Source organism: Poecilia reticulata, chromosome 4, assembly GCF_904066995.2.
Source record: "Poecilia reticulata chromosome 4, P_reticulata-male-v2, whole genome shotgun sequence".
NCBI lineage: Eukaryota > Metazoa > Chordata > Actinopteri > Cyprinodontiformes > Poeciliidae > Poecilia > Poecilia reticulata.
Window position 1 is genome coordinate 2,607,475 of NC_088833.1, and position 7,041 is coordinate 2,614,515.

At 42.5% G+C, this 7,041-nt stretch overlaps 1 long non-coding RNA gene across 1 annotated transcript; it reads left to right on the forward strand.

Annotated features, from left to right (window-relative positions):
• The first annotated feature begins 1,192 nt into the window (after positions 1-1,192).
• LOC103463147 (uncharacterized) lies at positions 1,193-6,698 on the forward strand. Its single transcript, XR_014087182.1, has 5 exons — positions 1,193-2,930; positions 3,720-3,835; positions 5,248-5,328; positions 5,422-5,483; positions 5,621-6,698. It is a non-coding gene; the product is annotated as an uncharacterized LOC103463147 (long non-coding RNA).
• Positions 6,699-7,041: the final 343 nt, after the last annotated feature.

The window sequence follows — 7,041 nt, forward strand, 5'->3', positions numbered from 1 at the left end:
TTGGATCCCAGACTTTCTGTTCGGAGTTCTTCCTCCATGAACTCCGGCTTCCTCCCACAGCTCAGAAACACAAATGTTATGTGAACTGGTCTCTCTATGGGTGCGTTCACACTGCAGCCTATTCCGATTTTTTGGCAATTCCGATTTTTTGGCAATTCCGATTTTTTTGCCGGGCCGTTCTCACTGTCAGTAAATGCTTCCTGTATGTGTTCTGCAGTGTAAACGGTCAAACGACCTGAAGTGTCCCGCATGCGCAGTAGAGGGCGCAATAGCGTCAGCGTTCTCAGTGTTCTGCCATAAGAAGAAGAAGAAGAGCTCAGTGTTTGAGGAAGTAAACATGGAGGCTAACGGTGGAGCTTAGCTTATATATTTGAAGTTGTTGTCCAACCGGAGCAGCAAATTAACAACTTAATCCTCATATAATCCGTCATGGTTGTTGTTTTTCTTCCCACTTGCGCGTATCAGGAGCAGAATAGTGAGATTTGTTGAGAATCAGTGACGTTCAGTTCGGATGAACTGAACTGAACTGGACGTTACGGTCACATTTGAATCGGATACGTATCGGATATGGGTCACATTCTAAAAAGAATCCGACCTGAGCTGTTCACACTGCCATGAAAAGATCGGATACAGGTCACTTTACGTCAAAACAATCGGAATTGGGTCACTTCAGGCTGCAGTGTGAACGCAGCCTATGACTGTGTCTCTGTGTGATGCACTAGCGGCCATTCCAAGGTCGCCTCCAAGGTCGCCCCCTGAAGACAGGCGATTTTTGGTGACTCTGCCTCTGAAATCTTATCTCCATGTTTCTAGATCACCACATGCATCACATTACAGGAGTCCGCCACTCCAGTACTTCACTGTTACTCTGCTGCAACCTTTGGACGCATCTTTGCTTCAACACACCTGAATCCAGCTGGAACATCACTGGCATTTCACCGAGCCTCGTAAAGACGTGGTCACTGCCGTCCATTTGGATTCAGGTGTGTTGAAGCGGGGACGCATTCCTTCTCCCTCCCTTTGTGTTCGTTGGTTTGGTTAAATCACAAAGTTCGCCTGAATTTATGCCACATGATTTAAACATAATCGCCGTTTCCTCAGACACCAGCAGAGCTAAAGCAAACAGCGCTAGATGCTAACATGTTGTTTTTCTGCATTTTGTTGCTAATATTTGAAATATTTGATTACCTGACTTAGTTAAAGGTTCATCTTCTAACCTGGTAAAGTTACTTATGATTGACGGTTTTCATCCATCGCCGTCATCAAATGGTTCATGATAAAATTACAAGTTTACTTTGCATCTTATCGCCACTTTTGCACTAAATGAAATCAACGTTAGTAGATTCACAGTAGTTAACACACATTGTTTGTTTCCACGTCCGTCACGGCAGAGCGTTGCGTCACGTGCAAAAGGTCGATGCAGAACATTCCAGTCTGTTTGAGTGATTTCCTTATGGAGGACATTCAGTTCAAACTGATTATTTACTCTAATCTGTTCAGTGGCTCCAGAGGAAAGAGCTGCATGGATTATCAGAAACAAATATAAAAAGTTGACATAATTTCTGCTGGAAGTTTTTCCCACAGAGAACAAAAGCAGCAGGTTGGTGGTGATTTGCAGGATTTTGCTCCTTTTGAGGGATTTAAATGTTGCTTTTCAAGCTTTAGGCAAGAAAAGAGAATAAAAACACAGTAATGAGTACAGATTACACGACAGACTGCAGCTGCACTCACTGGGGCTTCGGTTATGGTACGTCATGTTTGCAGACATAATGACAGAAGAACAGTTCCCTGTGTTTTTGTTGGGATCAGCCTGTTCTGGATAAGGTGTCGGTTTTCCTTCAGGATTGGAGCGAAACCTGTGGACCAGGTCCAGGATCAGGACAAACCAGTTGGACAGAGAGGACGAAGACGTCTGCTTCCATCCGCAGACCTGGTGGGACGTTGAAGCTGGGATCTGTTTTAACTTGTGGCTGGGAAAAGGTTTCTCTGGGCTACAGAAAAGCTTTGTGCATCAAGGGTGGGGCTCCTAATTTGAAGATATCTTCTGGGTTTGCCTAATTTCTGCAACCTTTTCCCACAGTGGTTTGCAGGGAGTGTTGGATGAGCTCAGCTAATGGGAACGCAGACCAGTTAGAGAATCTGCCCCAGTAGGAAACCAGCAGGAAGCCGAGAAATAAAAACTGCAGGAACCTGAAGAATCCTGGAGGGAAAGAAACTCCAGAAAGTGTTCATCACACCACAGAGTGACACCAGACTTCACTCCACCAGACACACACTGGGAGCACTGGGAGCGGTGGGAAGTTCACATGAATCCTGCAGGAAACAGCCGACTCAGCGCCCTGGGAAGGAGCCACTTAATAACAGAGTTCACAGATCCTGCAAACATAATTTGGGTTTCCTCTCCTTCTGTTTGTCAGAGAATGTTCACAATTAATCATCTGAAACAATTAAACCAGGACCTGCAACACTTTGAGTGGGAAAGTTTCCAGTTTGAGCTCTAATGTCGATCAATTAAACAAGCTCTGCAGACAAAACATTGAAAATATACCAACAGAAAACTAAAGTCTGGAAGGAAATAAAGGAGAAGTTGAGTCAACAAAACGGTCAGAAATGTTCTCATTATGGAGCCGAGGAAGACGAGGAACCGGACCCGACTGCAGGAAGATGAAAATTAAACTGTTTACTAATAAAATAAGAAAAAAGAAAAACTCCAGGAAAAACACAGAAGCAGTTGGACCAGAAGGAGACGGACTGACAGCGATTCAGGTCCGGCTCACATGGAGGCGCTGCAGTAGATCCGCCAGGCCGACTGGTGGCGCTGTAACTTTATGATGCAAAAAAACGTTTTGTTCCTAATTTTCTTTTTAACATTTGCTAACATCTGATTATATGAATAAAATACAGCGGCTGTTCAATCAAAGGTAACTAGAGTAAGTATTGTTGGGGAATGTAATCTCATGAATAGTTTTATTTTTATTTAATGTAATGTTGAAATGTCGTTGCTCTTATGGTCGACCTGCTGTGAGTAACTCAGGATGACTAAAGATGGAGGCGAATGTTTTAAACCCACGTCTCACTTAAGCACTGAGCTACAGTTAGCACTGAGCTACAGTTAGCACTGAGCTACAGTTAGCACTGAGCTACAGTTAGCACTGAGCTACAGTTAGCACTGAGCTACAGTTAGCACTGAGCTAAAGTGAGACTTCCTGTTATTTCCTGTCTGTTTGGAGGTCAACACTGAGAACAAACAGGTCAATACTTTATAGCTACTCATTTTATAAGATTTATGGAGAAAAAGTGATTTGGAAATCTGATTCTTCAACATTTCTAAATATTTTTTACTCTTCCTGAGGACGAGCTTTGGATACTCCACCCTCTTCTGTTTTTATTATAGTCAAAGTTTATTTATAAAGTATATTTACAACAACTTCAGCTTCATAATAAGGTTGATATATGAAAAAATAAGAAATAAAAATCATTTTATAAAATAAAATAAATAAACTTGTTAGTAAAATACCAATAACATAATAATATAAATATAAAGATTTGAGTTGCGTCAATTTAAATGACATTGAGATCAATTTGGTTTATGTTCCTCGTTTCTCGTTTCTCCATCAAAACGACATTTGCATGCATGTTTTTGTGAATGAGAAAGTGGTAGCCATGGTAACGCAGGTACGCTCCGTTGCCCCGGTGTTTCTGCTTGTTGACCATATAAGGAGTTCCATGTGGCGGTCCGAGCGCCGGGCCGATTATAATCACTGAAGCTGCAGTGACATCAAGGAGAAGAAACTGTGAAAATGAGACGAATGGAGGAGCGGGAAATGTCAAGGAGGTGAGTGGGATGGTAACACACACACACACCCCTAGACACACACACACACCTACACACACACACCTACACACACACACCTACACACACACACGCCAAATTAAAATCAAAATGGAGAGCAGAGCTGCTGGAGGCTGAAAGTGCTCACCTACACAAAGCGAGGGAAGAGAGAACAGTGACGGCTGGAGGTGATGATGAGGAGGAGAGGGAGGAAGAGGAGGAGGAGGAGGTGTTAAATTATTCGTGCTGCAGATCTCCAGATGCAGCCGGTTGATCGTCCTCATGGAAGCTGATCCATCAGTTTGGTGAGAAACTTTGTCGCTGCTGAAATGTTTTCCATCAGCAGCTCACTTTGTCTGCAGGTGTTTTCATAACAGCTGTCATAAACAAAATGTTTACCACTGAAGAGTCAGTAAATAAATAATGACACTTTTAATCTAACGTTAACATTATTCACACACTTTTAATGCAACTTTGCTTTTCTTATTTTAAGTTTCTAAGATATTTGAACTAATATCTAGACCAAAATACTTGGTAAGATTTTGTGTTTTTGCAGAAAACAAGCCTGGAAAAGAGATTCATCCTGTTTATTTTGTATAATTTGGCGTCTTTTTATGCTGATGATGAAGTTATTACACATTTATTTATACTTTCCCCATCAGTAGATCTGGTATCAGTGTCAGTAGGTTACTGACGGTTCAGTGTTTTGCAGTGTAAGGGCCGTCCGGCTGACCTCTGGTGTTGGGCACTAAACCCAAACCAGTCATGCAGCTCTGCTGTTCTGCATGGCATGTTGCTGCTTTTGTTCCAGAGTGAAGCTCAGGTCAGAGGTCATGCTGTCTGGACGATCTCCTCCCTCAGTCTGTCTGCATCTATAACTGACCTGATCTGATCGTCTATATGTGACCTTATATGGTCAGATATGACTGATCAGAGCGTGATCAGCTGCAGGGTGTGTGTGTGTGTGTGTGTGTGTGTGTGTGTGTGTGTGTGTGTGTGGGCCCGGTGGGCTCTGCAGCCAGAGGAAGCTTCGCTCAGGTAAACACACCTGAGCGGCAGGAACTGTTTGCTTCCTTTCGAACGCTCAAGTTTCTGCCTGTCAGCCTGAAGCTGTTTCTGCAGAGCCGCTTATCTGTGGGGCTGAACTGTAACAGAGGCCTCAGCACTAACAGCTCCCAGAAACACACACACACACACACACACACACACTCTGGGTGTGTTACTGGTTGGTTAATGTGTTGCGGTGGCTGTGAGCAGGAGGAGGAAACGTTTTCCACGAAAAGGCTTAATGAGAACAAACAGAAAGTCAGGAGCAGCAAAGAGGCAGTCAGATGGTTTCACACACACACACACACACACACACACGTATTCTTAGCATTTCTGTTTTTAGAAAATCACGTTCCGTTCTTTTAAAGGATCAACAAATTATCGGCTGCTCCATCAATAAATGTCACATGACTCTGTGACTCTCGGCTCATCGGGAAAAACTCGGTTCAGTGAGTTTCAGTAAAGTTTTATTTAACTAACTTTCTGCTTTTTATTAGAGCTGCAGAAGGTAACTTTTATAAAAAAAATGTTTTTTGTTGAAGACGGAGCTGCGTCCAACCAGGGGTTGCCATGGAGATGAAAGGATTTCTCAAACAAAGTCCAGGTTTGTTTTTACTGAATAAAGTTGAAACCTGATGAAACCTGATGAAACAAGAACGTTTTGTGATGCTTTCCTGTCGTTCATCTGACCATTTCAGAGAAATTCATTTATTTCCTCTCGTTTTTGTTTGTTTTCTGCAGAGTTTGAATCCCAACCTGGCGTCTGACCGTCTCCCAGCATGCACTGCTTCTGCCTGGGTTCTCCGGCTTCCTGTCGGGTCGACCGGTGACTCTGATGCATCCGTACATATGAATGTTCACAGCTGGCTGCTCTGTGATGATGGACTTTCCTCACAGATGTTTAAACTTTGCACAGCAGCCGACATGAAAGTTCACAGAAAAATATCCACAAAGTCTCAAAAATGAGGCTCAAGACTTTTCAAAACTGCCAACAAAGTTTGGACAGTTTGAGGGAAAACAGAAATAAATATGAATCCAGCAGATGAACATTTAGAGCATTCATTTTATGAAAAGTTATTTGTGTTTAAATGCAGGCAGGAGTCAGTGAATCAGTGGTAGAGAAAGCCGAGTCCAGAGCCGGAGGCGCCCCAGACGTCACTCTGCCCTCCTCAGACCCGCAGCAGGAACTGAGAGCTGGCGAACGCAGCCCGAAGCTGCAGAGTGGGAGGAAACAGCGACACTTCACTTTGTGATGCAGCTGCTTTCTCTGTCATGGAAGAAACTGTTCGCAGGGGTTCCCCAAGGCGCCGAGCGCAGACCCCTGCTCTTTGACGTTATCTGCCTTATCATTCAATCTGACGCAGATCGATTTATGACGACTCTGGAGACGAGGAGAAAACCTCAGATGATGCAAACAGATCCTGAAGACAAGCAGGAGTCATTTTCTCCCTCTGGCTTGCAGCCGGTTGGTCTGAGCTGATCACGTTTATATTCTACTAACCTTTTATAAGTTCACCAAACGGCACATGGAGAAAGAAAACAGCGAGGTTTATTTACTGGCTGCATCCAGTCACCGTCGTTTCTTCATCTCCTGAAAAGCAGAACAATCAGCAATTTCCTCACATGAGCAGCTGCTGCCGACCGTCAGAGGCAAAAAGTGTTTAACGACCTGACCTGCAGTTCGTCTTCAACATGTTTGAATTTTAATAATCTACCGTTTGATTAAAAGCTTACATTTGTGAAACATTTTTCGCAGTTGAAACTAAATGTTTTCATCCACCTGTAAAAATAAACGGCTACATTTTGAAGTCAGACTGAATTTTCCTTGTTTCTGGTCAGTTATGATCAATAAAATTATTTATATTTGCTAAATGCCAGAAAACTTTGCATGTTGTGTTTAATTTGTTCGGATCGTTTCCGTGTAATAAATATTTATTATGGATCAGCGACTCATTAGTTATGTTTTAAATGCTCAACAAAGTTATCAAAATTGGTGGATTTTTTGTTAAATTAATGTTTGAGAGACATTTAAAAATTTGTCATATTTCAGTTTGTAGAAATTTGCAGAATATTATCACAACATATTAATATCATAATATTGATTTGAATCAGTTTTTTAGCTAATTTGTTTTTATCTCCTAAGTTGTGCTGAAAAGTTTGAA